At 36.4% G+C, this 21,288-nt stretch overlaps 1 pseudogene; it reads right to left on the bottom strand.

Annotated features, from left to right (window-relative positions):
- Nucleotides 1-18,751: 18,751 nt before the first annotated feature.
- Nucleotides 18,752-19,667, bottom strand: LOC110259577 (olfactory receptor 2T11-like; annotated as a pseudogene).
- Nucleotides 19,668-21,288: the final 1,621 nt, after the last annotated feature.

Raw genomic sequence — 21,288 nt, 5'->3', positions numbered from 1 at the left:
GGGCACAGATTATTTATTTTCTTTTATTTTTTTGTCTGTTGTCTTTTTAGGGCCACACCTGCAGCATGTGGAGGTTCCCAGGCTAAGGGTCTAATCTGAGCTGTAGCTGCTGGCTTATGCCACAGCCACAGCAATGCCAGATCCTTAACCCACTGAGCAAGGCCAGGGATCAAACCCACAACCTCATGGTTCCTAGTCAGATTTGTTTCTGCTGTGCCATGACAGGAACTCCAACACAGATTATTTCCATGTCTTGGTTTTATAAATGCTGCTAGTATGAACATAAGAGGCAGATATCTTTTCAAGTTAATGTTTTTGTTTCCATTGGAAGTAGCCCCAGAATTGAAATTGAAGGATCATTTGGCAGTCTCTTTTTCATTTTTTGAGGAACCCCTAAACTGTTTTCCATAGTGGCTGAACCAATTTACATTCCCACCAATAGCGCATAGACTTCCCTTTCCTGCACATCCACTCCAGCATTTCCTATCTCTTGCCTTTTGCCTTTCTGGTGATGGTGGTTCTAATAAAAGAAGTGAGACAATATCTCATTGCCGCCATATATTCTTTATCTATTCTTCTGTTGATGGACATTTAGGTTGTTTCCATGTCTTGGCTATTGTATAGTGCTACAATGAACATTGGGGTGCATTTATCTTTTTGAATTATGGTTTTCTCTGGGTGTATGCCAAGGAGTGGGATTTCTGAGTCATATGGTAATTCTATATTTAGTTTTTTAAGGAACCTCTATGTTGTTCTCTGTAGTGGTTGCACCAATTTACATTCCCATCAGTAGTGTAGGATGGTTCCCTTTTCTTCACATCTTCTCCAGCATTTATTGTCTGTAGACTTTTTGATGATGGTCATTCTGATTTGCTCAAGGTGGTACCTCATTGCAGTTATGATTTGCCTTTTTCTAAAAATTAGTGATGTTGAGAAGCTTTTCATGGGTTTTTTGGCCATCTGTATGTCTTCTTTGGGGAAATATCTCTTTAGGACTTCTGATCATTTTTTTTGCTTGGTATTTTTTAAAATATATAACTGCATGTGATGTTTGTATATTTTAGAGATTTATCCCTTGTCAGTTTCTTCATTTAAAAAATATTTTCTCAGAGTTTCAATCATGGCTCAGTGGTTAATGAACCTAATTAGCAGCCATGAGGATGTAGATTTGCTCCCTGGCCTTGCTCAGTGGGTTAAGGATCTTGCACTGCCATGAGCTGTGGGGTAGGTCACAGATGTGGCTTGTATCCTGTGTTGCTGTGGCTCTGGTGTAGGCTGGTGGCTGCAGCTCTGATTAAACTCCTAGCCTGGGACCCTCCATGTGCAGCAGGTGCAACACTAAAGACCAAAAAAAAAATTTTTATCTATTTCTGTGTCTTTTCATTTTTGCTCTTGTTTCCTTCTCTATGCAGAAAATTTTAAGTTTAATTAAGAATTAAGTCCTATTTTTTTGTTTTAATTTTATTAACTCTAGAAGGAGGATCAAACAAGATATTGCTGTGATTTAGGTCAGGGTGTTCTGCCTATATTTTTCTCTAGAGTTTAATATTATCTGGCCTTACATTTAGGTCTTTAATCCATTTTGAGTTTATTTTGTGCACAGTATAATAGAATGTTCCAATTTCATTGTTTAACATGTATCTGCCCAGTTTTGCCAGCATTACTTATTGAAACGACTATCTTTTCCCAGTGTATACAGTGTATATTCTTGCCTCCTTCTTCATAGATTAGTTGACCATAGGTGAATGGGTTTATCTATGGTCTTTCTCTCCTGTTTCACTGATCTATATTTCTGTTTCTATGCCAGTACCATAATGCTTTGATGAATGTAGCTTTGTAGTATAATCTGAGGTCAGGAAGGCTAATTCCTCAATCTCTGTTTTTCTTTTTATATATTGCTTTGGATATTCAGAGTAATTTGTTTTTACATACAAATTTGAAAAAAATTCTGTTCTAGTTCTGTGATTGATAGCCTGATTGGGATTGCACTGAATATGTAGACTGCCTTGGGTAATATAATCATTATGACAGCATTGATTCATCCAATCCAAGGCATGGTATATCATTCCATTTATTTGTGTCTTTTTTTTATTTCTTTCATCAGCATCTTTTTTTGTTGTTTTTGTCTTTTGTCTTTTTAGGGCCACACCCATGGCATATGGAGGTTCTCAGGATAGGGGTCAAATCAGAACTGTGGCTGCTGGCCACAGCCACAGCCACAGCCACAGCCACACAGGATCTGAGCTGCATCTGTGACCTACACCACAGCTCATGGCAACACCAGATCCTTAACCCAGTGAGCAAGGCCAGGGATGAAACCCGTATCCTCATGGATGCTAGCTGGGTTCGTTAACCACTGAACCACAAAGGGAATTTCCCAGCATCTTTTTTTTTTGAGTCTTTTTTTTAGGGCTTCACTCAAGGCATATGGAGGTTCCCAGGCTAGGGTCTTATTGGAGCTGTGGCCACTGGCCTACACCACAGCCACAATGATGCCAGAGCTGAGCCACATCTGTGACCTACACTACAGCTCATGGCAATGCTGGATCCTTAACCTACTGAGTGAGGCCAGGGATCAAATCTGTGTCCTCATGGATACTAGTCAGATTTGTTTCTGCTGAGCCATGATGGGAACTCCTCATCAGCATCTTATAGTTTTCAGAGTACAGGTCTTTTGCTTCTTCATGAAGGTTTATTCTGAGGCATTTTATTTATTTTTTTGATGTGGTGGTAATTGGGATTGTTTCCCTAATTTCTCCTTCTCTTTGTTCATTGTTAGCATATACAAATTCAGTTGATTTCTGTGTTTTAATTTTGTATTCTACAACTTCACCAAATTCTTTGATGAGCTTTAACAGTTTTGGTAGCGTCTTTAGGAATTTTTATATATAGTAGTATTATGTCATCGGCAAAGAATGATAGATTTACTTCTTCCTTTCCAATTTGTATTCCTTTTTTTTTTCTTTTTCTTCTCTAATTTCCCTGTCTAGGACTTCTGAAACTATACTGAATTACAGTGGTGAGAGTGGATAGTCTAGAGCTTAGCCAAAATTCTTTTGGTTTTTCTCCATTGAGAATGATGTTGGCTAATAATGTTTTCTCCATTGTTGGATGATGTAATAAAATCTATGTCATATATAGATTTTATTACATTGAGGTAGATTCCCTCTATGCCCACTTTGTGGATTGTTTTTACCAGAAATGAGTGTTACAGTTTGTCAAAAGCTTTTTCTTTATCTATTGAGATAATCATACGGTTTTTATACTTTGTTGCTGTGGTGTATCACATTGACTGATTTGCAGATATTGAAGAACCCTGTATCCCTGGGGTAAATCCCACCTGACCATGGTTTGTGATCCTTTAAATATATTATATTTGTTTTGCTAATATTTTGTTGAGGATTTTTGCATCTATGTTCATCATTGATAATGGTCTGTAATTTTCTCTTTTTTTGTGGTATCTTTAGTTTTAGTATCAGTGTGATTGCGGCCTGAGAAAATGAGCTTTGGGGTCTTCCATTGCCTGAAATTTTTGGAAGAGTTCCAATAGAATTGGTGTTAATTTCTCTAAATTTTTTATAGAATTCACCTGTGAAGCCATCTGATTTTGGATTTATTGTTATTGAAATTTTTTAAGTCACATTTTCAATTTAAGTACTTTGAGCCATTCGTATTTTCTGATTTCTTCCTGGTTCAGTCTTGGAATGTTGTACCTTTCTAAGAATTTATGCATTTCTTCTGGGTTGTCCATTTTATTGTCATATAGATGCTTGTAGTCATCTCTTATGGTCTTTTGTATTTCTGTGATACTCGTTGTAACTTATACTTTTTCATTTCTAATCATATTGATTTGAGGGCTTCCCCCCTTTTTTTTAACTTGGTGAATCGGCTAAACATTTATCGATTTTGTTGATCTTTTGGAAGAACCACTTTTGGTTTCATTAATATTCTCTATTATTTTCTTTGCCTCTATTTAATTTATTTCTGATCCAATATTTATGATTTCTTTCTTCTCCTAACTTTGGGTTTTGTTTGTTGTTATTTCTCTGGTTGCTTAACATGTAAGGCTAGCTGTTTATATGAGATTTTTCTTATTTTCTGAGATAAGACTGTAATGCTATCAAATTCCATCTTAGAGTGTTTTTGGCATGTTCCATAGATTTTGAATTGTCATGCTTTCATTGTCACTTGTCTCTAGGTATTTTTGATCCTTTCTTTCATTCTCTCAGTTTTCCATCGGTTATTTAATAGCTATTGTTCAGCCTCTAAGTGTTTGTGTTCTTTATGTTTTGTTTTTTATTTCTGTTATTTTCTAGTCTCACAATGTGTTTAGAAAAGATGCTAGATATAATTTCATTTTTCTTAAATTTTCTAAGGCTTGATTTGTGGCCCAAGGTGTGATCTATCCTGGAGAATGTTCCATGTGCACTTGAGAAGAATGTATATTTTGCTGCTTTTAGGTGGAATATTCTATAAATATAAATTAAGCCTATCTGGTATTAAATATAAGTTAAGTCTATCTAAGGCCTGTGTTTTCTGTCTGGATGATATTTCCATTGAGGTAGGTGGGGTTTTAAAGTACTCCATCATTTTTGTGTTACAGTTGATTTCTCCTTTTATGGATGTTAGCAGTTGCCTTATATATTGATATGCTCCTATTTTGAGTGGATATATATTTACAATTGTTATATCTTCTTCTTGGATTGATCCCTTGATCATTATGTAGCATCTTTTTTGTCTCTTGTGACCATATTTATTTAATGTCTATTTTGGCACATATGAGTATTGTTATTCCATCTTTATTTTAATTTACATTTGTATGTAATACCTTCTTCCATCCCTTTACTTTCAGTCTGTATTTGTCTCTAGACCTGAAATGGGTTTCTTGTAGGCAAAATATATATGGGTCTTGGTTTTATATCTGTCAGCTCTATGTTCTTTGGAAGACTAAATACATTTAAATTGAATGAAATTATAGAGATGTATATACTTATTGTTTTCTTAATTGTTTTGGGTTTGTTATTTTAGGGCTTTTTTCTTCCTTTTTTTTCCTCTTCTCTTGTGGTGTGATGATTATCTTTTAAATTTTTTTTGTTAAAATATAGTTGATTTATAATGTTCCTCCAATTTCTGCTATACAGAGAAGTGACCCAGCCATATATCCATATATAAATACATCCTTTTTTAAAAAAAATACTGCCTTCCATCATTTTCTAACCCAGAAGACAGTATAAAGGTCCCTCTGCTGTACAGGACCCCATTACTTATCCAGTCTAAAGGTAATAGTTTAATAGTTTGCGTTTACCAACCCAAAACACCTCGTCCATTACCTTTTTCCCCTTCCCCCCTGGCAAACACATATCTGCCCTCCATGTCTATGATCTCTTTCTGTTTTGTAAATAGGAAAATTTGTGCCACATTTAGATTACACATATAAGTGATATCATATGGTATTTATCTTTACCTTTTTGACATACTTCACTTACTATGAGAATTTCTAGGTCCATCCATGTTGCTGAAAAGGGAATTATTTTTTATGGCTGAGTAGTATTCCATTGTATATATGTATTACATCTTTTTAATCCATTCATCTGTCTATGGACATTTGGGTTATTTCCATGTCTTCACTATTGTGAATAGTGCTGCAATGAACATAGGGGCGCATGTATTTTTTCAATGAAGGTTTTGTCCAGATATATGCCCAAGAGTGGATTTGCTGGATCATATGATGGTTCTATATTTAGTTTTTATATTTCTTTTTTATATTTTTAATGATTTTTATTTTTTCCATTATTGTTGGTTTACAGTGTTCTGTCAATTTTCTACTATACAGCAAAGTGACCCAGTTACACACACGCACACATATATAAAATATATATATACATCTTTTTCTCACATTATCTACTGTATTGATCCATCAAAAGTAATTAGATATAGTTATTAGTGCTATATAGCAGAATCTCATTGCTTATCCATTCCAAAAGCAATAGGTGGCACCTACTGGACCCCAGATGCCCAGTCCATCCCACTCTATCCCCTTGGCAACCACAAGTCTGTTCTTCAAGTCCATGAGTTTGTTTTCTGTGGAGAGGTTCATTTGTGTTTTATATTAGATTCCAGATATAAGTGATATCATATGGTATTTGTTTTTCTCATTCTGACTTCACTTAGTATGAGAATCTCTAGTTCCATCCATGTTGCTACACATGGCATTATTTTGTTCTTTTTTATAGCAGAGTAGTATTCCTTTGTGTATATATCTTAATCCATTCATCTGTTGATGGACATTTGGGTTTTTTCCATATCTTGGCTATTGTAAATAGAGTTTCAATGAATATACAGGTGCATGTGTCTATTTCAAGGAAAGTTTTTTCTGGATGTATGCCCAAGAGAGGGATTGCTAAGTCACATGTTAGATCTATATTTTGTTTTCTGAGGTACCTCCATACTGTCTTCTATAGTGGTTATACCAATTCACATTCCTACCAACAATGTACATCCTCACCAGCATTTGTTATTTTTGGACTTATTAATGTGGACTACCGTTCTGATAGGTGTGAGGTGGTACCTCATGGTAGTTTTGATTTTCATTTCTCTAATAATCAGTGATGTTGGGCATTTTTTCATGTGCTTGTTGGCCATCTGAATATCTTCTTAGGAGAAATGTCTATTTAGGTCTTTTGCCCATTTTTCCATTGTGTTGTTGGCTTTTTGCTCTTGGGTTGTATAAGTTGTCTGTATATTTTAGAGATGAAACCCTTGACAGTTGCATCATTAGAAACTATTTTATCCCATTCCATAGTTTGTCTTTTTTTTTTTTCTTAAGGTTTCTTCTGCTGTGCAAAATCTTGTCATTTTGATTAGGTCCCATTTGTTTATTTTTGCTTTTAATTCTGTTGCCTTGGGAGACTGACCTGAGAAAACATGTGTAAGGTTGATGTCAGAGAATGTTTTGCCTATGTTCCCTTCCAGGAGTTTGATGGTGTTTTATCTTACATTTAAGTCTTTCAACCATTTTGAGTTTATTTTTGTGCATGGTGTGAGGGTGTGTTCTAGTTTCATTGATTTACATGCAACTGTCCAGATTTCCCAGCAATTCTTGTTGAAAAGGCTGTCTTTTTCCCATTTTATGTTCTTGCCTCCTTTGTCGAAGATCAATTGACCATAGGTGTCTGGGTTTATTTCTGCATTCTCTATTCTGTTCCATTGGTCTCTTTGTCCATTTGGTACCAGTACCACACTGTCTTGATGACTGTGGCTTTGTAATATTGCCTGAAGTCTGGAAGAGTTATGCCTCCTGCTTGGTTTTTGTTTCACAGTATTGCTTGAGCAATACTGGATGGTTTGTGGCCTCGTAAAAATTTTTGGGTTGTTTGTTGTAGTTCTGTGAAAAATGTCCTGGGTAATTTGGTAGGGATTGTATTGAATCTGTAGATTCCTTAGGGTAGTATGGCCATTTTTGTGATATTATTCTTTTCCAACCCATAAGGATGGAGTACCTTTCATTTCTTCAAATCCTCTTTAATTTCCTTGATGAATGCTTTATAGTTCTCAGCATGTAAGTCTTTCGCCTCCTTGGTCTGGTGTATTCCCAGGTATTTGATTTTGTGGGGTGTGATTTTAGAAGGTATTGTATTTTTATCTTCCTTTTCTAATATTTCATTGTTAGTATACAGAAATGCGACTGATTTGAATGTTTGTCATGTATCCTGGTACTTTGCTGAATTTGTTGTTCAGTTTGGGTAGTTTTTGTGTGAAGTCTTAGGGTTTTCTATATATAGTATCATGTTATCTGCATAATGTGACAATTTTACCTTTTCTCTTCCACTTTGGATACATTTTATTTCTTTTATTTTTCTTATTTCTGTGGCTAGGACTTCCAATGTTATTTTGAATAAAAGCAAATGAGAGTGGGCATTCCTGTCTTGTTCCAGATTTTAGCAGTAAGGATTTCAACTTTTCTCCATTGAATATTATATTTGCTGTGTGTTTGTCATAAATGGCTTTTATTATGCTAAGGTATATTCCCTCTATATCCACTTCAGTAAGAGTTTTTATCTTGAATGGATGTGGACTTTATTAAATGCTTTTTATGCATCTATTGAAATGATCATGTGGTTTTTGACTTTTCTTTTGTTAATGTAGTATATGGCATTGATTGATTTGCATATGTTGAACCATCCTTATGAACCTGGAATGAATCCCACTTGGTCATGGTGAATGATCTTTTTTCTACGTTGTTGGATTTTTTTGGCTAAAATTGTGTTAAGAAGTTTTGTGTCTATACTCATGAAAGGTCAATTGGCCTATAATTTTCTTTTTTGGTAGTATATGTCTGGTTTTGGTATTAGGGTGATGGTGGCATCATAAAATGTCTTTGGCAGTGTTCCTTCTTCAACCTTTTGGAAAAGTTTAAGGAGGATGGGTATAAGTTCTTCCCTCTGTTTTTGGTAGAGTTTGCCTTTGAAGCCATCTTGTCCTGGACTTTTGTTTATAGGGAGTGTTTTTATGACATATTCAATTTCATTTCTAGTGATTGGTGTTTTCAGTTGATCTGTTTCTTCTTGACTCTGTTTTGGTGGGCTGTATTTCTCTAGAAATTTGTCCATTTCTTCTAGGTTATCAAATTTGTTGGCATATAGTTGTTCATAGTATTCTCTAGTTTTTTTTTCTTTTGTATTTCTGCAGCATCCATTGAGATTTCTCCTTTTTATTTCTTATTTTGTTTGTTTGTGCTTTTTCTCTCCTCTTCCTGGTGAGCTTGGCCAGAGGTTGGTCCATTATTTTTACCTTTTCAAAGAATAATATCTTGGTTTCCTTGATTTTTTCTCTATTGTTTTCTTAATCTCTACTTTATTGATTTCCTCTCTGATTTTTATGATTTCCTTTCTTCTGCTGTCTTTAGGTTTTGTTTGTTCTTCTTTTTCTTTTTTTTTAATATTTGCTCTTCTTTTTCTAATTCACTTAGCTTGTGGGTTAAGTTGTCAATTTGAGATCTTTTTTGGGGAAGGCCTGTATCATGATGAATTTCCCTCTAAGCACTGTTTTTGCTGCATCCCATGGATTTTGCGTGGTTGTGTCTTCATTATCATTAGTCTCAAATTTTTTTAATTTCCTTCTTGTTTTCCTCATTGACCCATTTGTTTCTTAGTAGCATGTTGTTTAGTTTCCATGGAGCCAGCTTTTTCTTATTTCTTTTCCTGTGGTTGATTTATACTTTCATGCCATCATGATCGGAGAAGATACTTGAAATAATTTCTATACTCTTAAATTTGTTGAGGTTGGTTTTGTGCCCCAGTATGTGGTCAATCCTTGAGAATGTTCCATGTGCACTCTAGAAGAATGTGTATTCTGATTTTTTTGGATATAATGTCCTGAAAATGTCGATTAAGGCTAAATTTTCTATTGTGCCGCTTATGATCTCTGTGGCCTTACTGATTTTCTTTCTAGAGGATCCATCCATTGATGTGAGTGGGGTGTTAATTTCTTCTACTGTTATTGTATTCCCACCAATTTCTCCTTTTATGCCTATTAGTATTTGTCATATGTATCTGGGCAGTCCTATAAGGGGCATATATATTTATGATTGTAATATCCTCTTCTTGAATGAATACTTTCATGATTAAATTGTGTCATTCTTTGTCTGTCTTTATAGTTTTCATTTTAAATTCTATTTTGGTTGATTTGAGTATTAACTCCTGCTTTCCTCTCTTTTCAAAAGGGATATAGTGAAAATACTGTAGGAATTAATGGTGAATATGAAGGAATTAAGAGTGGATATTAACAGTAATGCAGATTACTTTAGAAAGGAACTAGAATATATAAGGAGGAGCCAAGAAAAATTAGAAATTAGAAATGTTTCTGCCACTCTGTGTCTTTTGATTGGGCATTAAATCTATTGACATTTATGGTAAATATTTATAAATATCTATTTACTGCATCTTAATTTTTAGATTTTCTTACTTTCCTTGACCACATCCTATGGTTTTGAATTCCTTTTTTAACATCTTCATGTTTACCTTTTTGCTGTTACTTATGTTTACTGTCACTTTTACAGTAGGTTTTTTTCCCCACCTTTTAGGTCTGTATACTGCCTTGTTTAAGTGAGTGCTTTCCAATTGTGATTTCTTCCATCCTATTTCATTTTACTTCTTTTTTACCTAAGAAGCTCTTTCACTATTTCTTTTAGAATGGGTTTAGTATTTCTGTGCTCTTTTAGCTTTTGTTTCTTGGACAAATTCTTTATTTCTTCTTTTCTTTTCTTTTATTTTATATTTTATTTTATTTTATTATTTTTGCCTTTTCTAAGGCTGCTCCCAAGGCATATGGAGATTCCCAGGCCAGGGATCTAATCAGAGCTGTAGCTGCCAGCCTACCCCAGAGCCACAACAACTCAGGATCTGAGCTGTGTCTGTGACCTACACCACAGCTCATGGCAATGCCAGATCCTTAACCCACTGAGCAAGGCCAGGGATTGAACTCTCAACCTCGTGGTTCCTAGTTGGATTCGTTAACCACTGAGCCACGACGGGAACTCCTCTTCTATTTTAAAATGATATTCTTGCTGGGTAGAGTATTCAAGGCTTCAAATTTTTCTCTTTTAGAACTTTGAATATATCTTGCCACTCTCTTCTGGCCTGTGGTGTTTCTGAATAGAAATCAGCTGATAGCCTTATAGGACTTCCCTTTAATTAACACTTTGATTTTCTCTTGCTGCCTTTAGAATCCTCTCTTAATCTTTAACTTTTGCCACTGTATTATAATATGTCTTGATGTGGACTTGTTTTGATTCAACTTGTTTGGGTCTCTCTGTGCTTCCTATATCTTGATATCTGTTTCCTTGAGATTTTTAAAGTTTTCAGCCATAATTTCTTCAGATATGTTTTTAATCCACTTTTCTTTTTCTTCTCCTTCTAGAATTCATATTATGTGTAGATTGGCCTGCTTTATATTATCCCATATGTCTCTTATACTGCTTTCATGTTTTTTTCACTCGGTTTTCTGTCTGCTGTCCTGATTGGGTGATTTCCATTATTCCATCGTCCAAGTCACTAATTCGTTCCTCTGAATTATTCATTATGGTCTTTATTGCCTTTAGCTCAGTTTGTATCTCTTCAAATGAACTTTCTAGTTTTTCTTGGCTCCTCCTTATGTTTTCTAGTTCCTTTTTGAGGGAATCTGCATTACCATTCATATCTTCTCTTAATTCTTTCTGTATTTTCTCTATCTGACTTTAGAACTCAAAGTCTGTCAGACTGCAGAGGTCTGTTTCTTTATTGATTGCTTTAGGTGAATTCTCATGTTTCTTTAACTTGGAGCTTCTTTATCTTGCTCATGTTTTTATTTTTCTGTGAATTTGTGGAAACCAAACTGTAGTTTGGCACAGTCCAGGGTAGGCTGGAGTTGGCCTCCTGTGGGCAGACGGGGGTTCCCTGAACCCACGGACCAGTAGGTGGCTTCCTACAGGCAGGCATATGTGCATGGAGTGCAGTGGTCCAGTGAGTGGCTTCCCATGGTCAGGGTGTTGGTCCACAGCAGATGGCAAGTGGCTTTCAGCTGTGATGGGGGGTTGCACTGGGAATGCTCCCCTCCCTTTGAGCCAGCAGGCAAGTGCACATGCTGGGGGCACAAGGAGTTTTCTATGGTGGCCTGCCCCTCCTCTTCTGCCCTTCATAAAAATGGTGCCATGTCTCTCCTGTGGGTTCAGACCTTCTCCAGGGTTCTCTCTGCTGTGGCTTTAAATTCCCCAGCTGTTAACATACCAACCCCCCTGCCAGCAGTGCACTGCCCCCAAGTCCCTTAGGCTGTCTCTACACCACCAATCCCACCCCACTCCCAGGGACTGACCTTGGTACCTAAGTGTCAGTGCCCAGACCCCACCCGAGTGTCTCAGGCTGTGGTGTCTGTGCCAGTGGTTAAGACGATCTGAGTGTCTCTCACTCTGCTTTTAGGTTCTCATACCTGCTGCTGCCTGTTTCTCAGCATCTTGGAGATCCCTCCAACTCTGCTGATCTTTCTATCAGTTAGGTGGCTTCCCAGGGTGTGGATTCCCTCTCTCCTTCACAGCTTCCTCTCAGGAATGCTTGTCCTGTCCTGATTCCTTTTCTCTCTCTTTTTTTTCTGTTGTACTACCCAGTTATGTCGAGTTTCTTGCCCTTTTTGGAGGTTTAAGTTCTTCTGACAGCATTCAGTTGATGTTCTGTGTGAGTATTTTACATGTAGATGTGGTTTTTTGATGTGTTTGTGGTAGATGGGGTGAGCACGTCCTCTTACTCTTCCTCCATCTTGCTTGCTTCCAGAAGTTCCTTTAACAATTATTTTAAATCTGATTTGTTAGCACTGAATTCTCTTATCTTTTTGTGCCTGAAAATCTTTTGATTTGTCCATAAAATATGAATGAGATCCTTGTTGGGTTAACATTGAATCAGAGCTACACTGTGATCTAAGCTGAAGCTATACCAATGCACTTGTCAAGAGATTAAATGCATTTCTTTGCAGTGAACAGAGTCACTGCATTCAGATTCTTAACTACTTTGCCAGAGCAGGAGGACTGAGACTTCTCATTCTTGTAGAGAACTTCTTTCTTTTTTGTCTTTTTGCCTTTTCTAGGGCCACTCCTGTGGCATATGGAGTTTCCCAGACTAGGGGTTTAATTGGAGCTGTAGCTGCTGGCCTCCACCACAGCCACAGCAATGCTGGATCCAAGCCTTGTCTGTGACCTACACTATAGCTCACAGAAATGCCAGATCCCTAACCTGCTGAGCAAGGCCAGGGATTGAACCCACAACCTCATGGTTCCTGGTCGATTTTGTTAACCACTGAGCCATGACAGGAACTCCTCATTCTTGTACGGAACTTATACAGTTTACATTATACTCCTCTTTTTGAGTATATATCCTGTAAGTATAGATCCTGACTATACTGCATCTCTGTCCCTCCTACTAATATCATTGTGGCTCCTTCTTTATATCCTTAATTGTTGAATATATTTTCTGCTACTCTTTAGGTCATTCACATCAATACCTCCTCTGTAAATAGGTTAATTTTTGTATGCTCACATAGCAAAGAAAAACTACCAAATTTCATTTCATTTATAAAAATGGAGGAAAAGATTACTGTTGTATCCATTGTGACTTCTTTTTCATTTCTGATTTTATTTCAGTTTTTTCCATCCTCCTCTAGGTGAATAAGCCAGATGTTTGTCAATTTTTTTATACCTTTTCAAAGAATGAGCTCTTGGTTTTATTGATTTTTTCTATTGTTTTTTTAATCTCTAGTTTATTGATTTCTGTTTTAATATTTATGATTTCCTTCCTTCTGCTGATGTTAGGTTTTGTTTGTTCTTCTTTCTCTAATTCATTTATGTGGTGGGTTAATTTGTCAATTTGAGATTCAATGGATAAAAGCTGACAGCCTTCCCAGTAAAATCTGGAACAAGACAAGGATGGTCACTCTCACCACTGTTACTGAACATAGTATTGGAAGTCCTATCCACAGCAATCAGACAAACAAAAGAAATAAAAGGCTTCCAAATAGGAATAGAAGAGGTAAAACTGTCACTGTATGCAGATGACATGATACTATATATAGAGAACACCCTAAGGACTCAACCCCAAAACAACGTGAACTGATCAAGTTCATCAAAATAGCAGGATATAAGATTAACCTTTGGACATCAGTCGCATTTCTGTATACTAACAATGAAATATTAGAAAAGGAATACAAAAATACAATGCAAAAATACAATACCTTTTAAAACTGCACCCCAAAAAACCAAATACCTGGGAATGTACTTGACCAAGGAGGTGAAATTCTTATATGCTGAGAACTATAAAACATTAATCAAGGAAATTAAAGAAGATGTAAAGAAATAGAAATATATTCCATGCTCCTGGGTTGCAAAAATTAATATTGTAAAAATGGCCATCCTACCCAAAGCAATCTACAGATTCAGTGCAATCCCCATCAAATTACCTGGAACATTTTTCACAGAACTAGAACAAACAATCCAAAAATTTACATGGAACCACAAAAGACCCAGAAGTGCCAAAGAAAACCTGAGGAACAAAAACCAAGCAGGAGGCATAACTCTCCCAGACTTCAAGCAGTATTACAAAGCCACAGTCATCAAGACAGTGTGGTAGTGGTAACAAAACAGACATACAGACCAATGGAATAGAATAGAGAATGCAGAAATAAACCCAGACACCTATGGTCGATTGATCTTTGACGGAGGAGGAAAGAATATAAAATGGGGAAAAGACAGTCTTTGCAGCAAGAATTGCTGGGAAACCTGGACAGCAACATGTAAATCAATGAAACTAGAACACACCCTCACACCATGCACAAAATAAACTCAACATGGTTGACTTAAATACACGACAAGACACCATGAAACTCCTGGAAGAGAACATAGGCAAAACATTCTCTTTTTTTTTCCTTATGTCTTTTTGCCATTTCTTGGGCCACTCCCATGGCATATGGAGGTTCCCAGGCTAGGGGTCGAATCAGAGCCATAGCTGCTGGCCTCTGCCAGAACCACAGCAACCCAGGATCTGAGCCAAATCTGCAATCTGCACCACAGCTCACGGCAATGCCAGATCCTTAACCCACTGAGCAAGGTCAGGGATTGAACCCGCAACTTCATGGTTCCTAGTCAGATTCATTAACCACTGAGCCATGATGGGAACTCCTGGCAAAACATTCTCTGACACCAACCTTACACATGTTTTCTCAGGTCAGTCTCCAAAAGCAACATAAATAAAATCAAAAATAAACAAATGGGACCTAATCAAAATGAAAAGCTTTTGCACAGCAAAGGAAACCAAAAAGATAACTTACAGAATGGGAGAGAATAGTTTCAAATGATGCAACTGACAAGGGCCTAATCTCTAAAATATATAAGCAACTTATACAACTCAACAGCAGAAAAGCCAGCAACCCAATGGAAAAATGGGCAAAAGACCTGAATAGACTGTTCTCTAGAGAAGATATACAGATGGCCCATAAGCACACAAAACAATGCTCAACATCCCTGGTTATTAGAGAAATTCAAATCAAAATTTCCATGAGATACCACCTCACACCATTCAGAATGGCCATCATTAACAAGTCAACAAATCACAATGCCAGAGAGGGTGTGGAGAAAAGGGAATCCTCCTTCACTGTTGGTGGGAATGTAAACTGGTACAACCACTATGGAGACCATTGTGAAGATACCTTAGAATTCTATACATAGAACTCGAATATGACTTATCAATCCGACTCTTGGGCATATATCCAGACAAATCTTTCCTAAAAAATACACATGCACCCATATGTTCATTGCAGCACTATTTACAATAGCCAAGACATGGAAATAACCCAAATGTCCATTAATAGATGTTTGGATCAGGATGATGTTGTATGTATACACAATGGAATACTACTCAGCCATAAGAAAGAACAAAATAATGTCATTTGCAGCAACATGGATGGACTAGAGACTCTCATCCTGAGTGGAAGTAAGTCATAAAGAGAAAGACAAATACCATATGATATCACATATCTGGAATTGGAAAGAGAAAGACAAATACCATATAATATCCATATCACTAATCTGGAATATGAATCTTCCAACAGAAAAGAAAATCATGGACGTGGAGAATAGATGTGTGGTTAAGTGGGAGATGGATGGAGTGGGTGGTTTGGGAGCTTGTGGTTAATAGATGCAGACTGTTGCCTTTGGAATGGATTAGCAATGCGATACTGCTCTTTAGCCCTGGGAACTAGGTCTAGTCATCCATGATGGAACATGGTAGTGTGAGAAAAACTAATGTATACATGTATGTGTTATTGGGTCACCACGCTGTACAGTAGAAAAAAAAATGGTTAAAAAATAAAAAATAAAAATAAATAAAAAGGAAATAAAATAAAGAAACCCAGAAGTTCAGATTTCTAACTGAACTGAAATGAAAACCTGAACTGAAAGTTCAAGTAATTTACTTTCTTAAATTCAAAAACCCTATACTTATTTTTCCTGAAAATTCTTTGATTTCTCTGAACACTTTCCTAATTGGTTGGTTTTTTTAAAAAATAGATCTTCAACCTTGTCAATATCCTTAATGACACTGAAGCAGAATTTAGTGCATACACTTTATTATGCTTTTGAGTGGTGCTTGGGTTCTGATAACAGTGTGGCCCAGTGAGCAATGAGTCATGCTTGCACTGTGCATAACACTCTAGCCCTGGAGGCATGGGTTATTCTGAGTAGGTAGAGCAGAAAGTGGAGAAACCATCATTAACTTGTAGGACAAAGAAGCCATGGGTCTACCTCAATCTTAAATGTAGAATTAGAGATTTAAACCTCTGGGAATAAGGGTAGAGGAAAAGGTAGGGAAGAAGAGTCTAACCTTACTGGGGGCCCAAGAATAATGTTCGTAGAGCATATTATATTTGAATCAGGAAGTGAATAAAAAGAGAAAAATTTAACAACTGCTACTGGCTAGGTATTGACATGTAATTTCCTGAAGTCCCTGACAGGTTCTGATAATTCCAGTTATCAGAAGGAAACAGAGGCATAAGTATGTTGTACAGTGCTCCATGTCTGGTAAGCTAAAATTAAACCCAAAATTGTTTGGCTCCAAGCTCTGTGTTGACACTGTGAATAAATGATTAGGGCAGAGGGGAAGGCCATTCTAGGCAAGAAATTGGACTTTCTCAATAGCAGAATTACTGTGAAGAGGAAAAAAAAAGATAATTCTATGAAGTATGAGTATATGAAAGGAAAGGAAGAAAATAGGTTAAGTCTGGATTTAAGTTAGATTATTTACCATGATAAAGAGTTTGAATATAGGACAGGAATTATCATTATTCTTTACAAATATGGAAAAAGAAGGAATATTTTAATATAAAACCCACTTCTGGCAACTGCATCAATTGTTTATGGAGTGGGAAAAGACTGAGACATTGAGGCCAGTAAGGAAAATATTGAAATAGTAAAGGGAGAGATGATGAAATTCTGAACAAAGATAATGGAATTGGAGATAGAGAAGATTGGGATTAAATCAGTGATTTTCCAAATTTGGGGGGCATATGAATCCCATGGGATCTTGGTAACTGCAGAATTTGATTATTTGATTCAGCATGTCTTCAGAAAGATTTTGCCACCAAAATACAGAACTGGACCTTTTAGACTGTTTCATTTTGATAAGTACTGGTTTAGCGGCATGTTTAAAGTTGTGGCAGGGGAAATGCCTTTGCACACACATTTCTGTTCTTGATATCATGTAATGCCTTTACTAGGGTGCTGAGGATTAAACATTTTTGACATACAAGAATTGATTTATAAGTCATAGCTCAGAGACTGCAATGATTTGGTCTTTCTCTACCAAAAGATCTTTTGTATAGTCCATCCATTCATCATTAAAGAGACTGATATTTTTATACCATCAAATACCCTCAGTCATTAATCTGATTTGGCAGATTACACTTCTCTTTTGTTCAATTATTAACTTTCATAACCTTAAGGTTTCAAATGTTACTTTGCTTATCCACTCGATATATCAAGGAGTTTCATCCATGTATTCTCAATATATTTCTTACTTTCAATTAGTTCTTGTTTCTAGACTTGAGTTAAACAGACACCTTTTAAATCATTAGGCCAATGCCAATTCTTATTTAAATTTCATTTCCTTTTCTTTTTTAAATTGATTTTATGGCTCTCTAAATATTGTAGTATTGAGATTCATCATATTATTATTATTTTATTTATTTATACAAGTTAATGGCATTCAAATTAACTATTTGATCAAGCTAATATGGAAAACATTATATCTACCTGTTAATACTCAGTTGCCTTGTAATTATGATCAAAATATGCAATCTTTTGTTTTGTTTTTTGTCTTTTTTGCCATTTCTTGGGCCGCTCCCATGGCATACTGAGGTTCCCAGGCTAGGGGTTGAATCGGAGCTGTAGCCACAGGCCTACACCAGAGCCGCAACGTGGGATCCGAACCATGTCGGCAACCTACACCACAGCTCACAGCAATGCCGGATCCTTAATCCACTGAGCAAGGCCAGGGATTGAACCTGCAACCTCATGGTTCCTAGTCAGATTTTTTTAACCTCTGAACCATGACGGGAACTCCCAAAATATGTTATCTTGACTATCTTTATTCTACTCTTTTTTCTCTTGCAATGTTACAATTCAACTCTTGAAAACTTTAAAGTTTTTGGAAATGCAAAGTGTGTACTGCAGCAGGAATAGTTTGTATATGACCAGTTTTAGATCAAGGACTCAGGCATCTCTGTATTTATGTCAAGGTGTGTTCCTTTCAGGAGTTGAATTAGACTTATATGATTCTCAGAGGTAAAAGTGTTATCTTCGATCCAATAGTCCAGCAATTTTCTGTGGAGTTTTGTCATCAATTTCCCACCACCATCATACCTGTGGAAGTTCATAGATTAAGGATAGAAACTCAATATTTTAAGGATGTTTCAAAGGAGGGAAGTACAGGTGATGCCAATTAAAAATAGAGAAACTTAGAATTATGGAGCCTGAGAAATCCCACCATGATTCTAAAGCAATTCTAAAGTGGAGATCAAAAATAACTAAAATGGTATGTTACACAGAGGAGACCACTATTAAACATTTTTAGTGAATGAATAACTCTAAAATTAGGACCTCTTGACTTATGAGTCATTTATTAAGCTGAATTAAAGTTAGTGGTTACAGATAGACATATTGTCTTTTAAATTGACATCAGTATCATCAGTACAGCACCTTCTTTAGGGCCTCCACCACTTCTTTGTTCCTAAGACTATAAATCAGAGGATTTAGCAAAGGTGTGAGAACAGGACCAAGTACAAAGAGCATCTGATCCATCTTGGGATTATGATAGAAACTAGGCCTCATGTAGACCACCACAGCAGGACAATAATGCACACTACAGTCAAGTGGAAAGAGCAAGTGGCTAGGGCTTTGTCCCTTCCCTCTGGGGATTTCATGTGGAAGATGGCAAAGAAGAAGAGAGCCTAAGAGTACATGATGAGAGACAAGGGAATGAGAAGCACCACAATGCTTGTCACTACCATAGCCTTCTCATAGGCAGAGAGGTACTCATAGGCCAATTTTATGATGACCATGATTTCACAGAGGAAATGGGAAATCTATCTGGAACCACAAATGGGGAAATGCATGGCATAGGTTGTGTGTGTGAGCAGTAAAAGGGTACCCCCAGCCCAGAAGATGGCAGCCATCTCTAGGCAGACCTTCTGGCCCATGATTAGGATGTATCTTAGAGGGTTGCAGATGGCCATACGCCAGTCATAGGACATGAGAGTGATGAGGATCCACTCAGCAATTCCTAGAGTCAGGAAGAAGAATATCTGAGTCCCACAGGCCACATGTTAAATATTTTTCCTCCCTGAGAAGGAGCCATTGCCACCTTGGGTACAGTGCTAGAGATTAACATCAAGTCCATGAGAGCCAGTTGGCTGAGAAGGAAGTACATGGGTGTGTGGAGGTGAGAATTCACCCAGAGCAGAAGAATGAAGACAAAGTTCAAAATCAGAGCCACAGTATAAATAACAAGCATAGTACCAGTAAAAATGCTGATGTATTTCATATCCAGGAAAAGGCCTAGGAGGATGAAATCAGCTTCTGAGGTTTCATTTCTTTTATCCATGCCTATGTTTTGTTGTAAATAATAAATAATAGATAAAAAAGGAAATGAGATACATTGCTACAAACAATGGATTTAATCCTTCAAACTCCTTCCTCTCTCATCTTGGATTCATTGGTCAAAGCAAACATGTTGAAGAAGGCATTTGCAGTTTACATAGGCTTTAACCTGATTTTTGTCTACCTTCACTCCTGTTCTCAGAAGAGAATCACTAGCCACAGAAGTCACTGCTTATTGGTATGGCCAAGTGTTCTAAGTCCTGTGGGGCAGGTGACACAAATAAGATACATTCTCTTGCAACATTCCCCCCCAAGTTTTGATCTCTGTGTTCAAGTAGAACTTATTTTAACTTAGCACCTCAGATGATAATGATGTTTTTAATCAGAAAGATTGTGTTTGGAAACAAGTTTATTTCAATCAAAGTTCCAGGAGTCTTGTTGTTCTGCATTATATTCCTATTTCACAATGGAAAAAGAACTTGTTTAACTCATACATGGCCTTTCTTACTGGTTATTTCTATTAAAAATTTATCCTATTTATGCCATGCTGTTTTCTACCAAATTAATTCATAATATTCTACTCAATAAAACTTGAAATAATTTATCCAAAATAATTATTGTTTCTTTACATTCAAATTCTGTGGTTTTAGCTTATGAATTTCACTAAGCACACACATATGTAAAACTGTGGGCACTAACATCTTGTGATGTGTAAGATGTATTTCAAACTAACATATTTTAAAAATAACTCTAGATTTCTTCATCTCAAGCTTTCTTTCTCCTAGTCTCTTTATTTTAGTCAAAGTCAGGACCATTCACCCATTGCACAAGACCAGTTCTTAGGGGTTACCTTTGACTCTTCCCCCACCCCACTTCCCCTCTCTCCATCTAGCCTATTCATGTGTCCTATTGATGTACATTGAAACATATCATCTTAATGTGTAAAAATTTCTGTCATTGTCACCCTATATCCAGCCACTGATCCACTGGACTGGCTCTATTCCAAAAATGAAATCTGTTTATTCTTTATTTATTTTTTTTATATCTTATTATATTTTCCCACTGTACAGCAAAGGGATCAAGTTATCCTTACATTTGTTTATTTTTAATGGAAATATGGACTTTTAGTGATCTTGGGATCATCTGGTCTGCCTTTATTGTTTTATGTATGAAGAAAGCAAGGCTAATAGAGACCCAGAGACTTGTTTCAAGTCACCCAAAATGGTGGTCTAGAAGACATGGTATCCAGCACACAGCTGTTAATGATTTTCTAATTCGCTTTCCACATAGTCATTTTAGTTATTCAAACATATGTATCCATAATGATGAAAACCTCTAAATTGATAGGCAGTGGCAGTCTCATGAAGATAGGATATAAATGAAAGGGTACACAGGACTGAATATGACAAATATACTGACCACCCAGTATATAGATTATATAACTATACACTCTATATTACTGTTTCATAGTGTTTGTAATGTCTGAATTTATGTACTTTTAAATAATTTATTTAGAAAGTTTTGTCCATGGCACATTTCCAAAATCATTCTTTGTGTACATTAAAAAAAATTCAAATTCATTTGTATAGGGGAGAATAAGAAAAAAAGATTCTATAAATTTACAT

The sequence above is a fragment of the Sus scrofa genome, chromosome 2, assembly GCF_054392235.1.
Source record: "Sus scrofa isolate SSC_HxYL_T2T_F1_AM1 chromosome 2, Sscrofa_HxYL_maternal_Yorkshire_Landrace_v2.0, whole genome shotgun sequence".
NCBI classification, from domain to species: domain Eukaryota; kingdom Metazoa; phylum Chordata; class Mammalia; order Artiodactyla; family Suidae; genus Sus; species Sus scrofa.
Note: the sequence above shows the minus strand (reverse complement) of the source record. Positions and strands in the feature narration are given on the sequence as shown.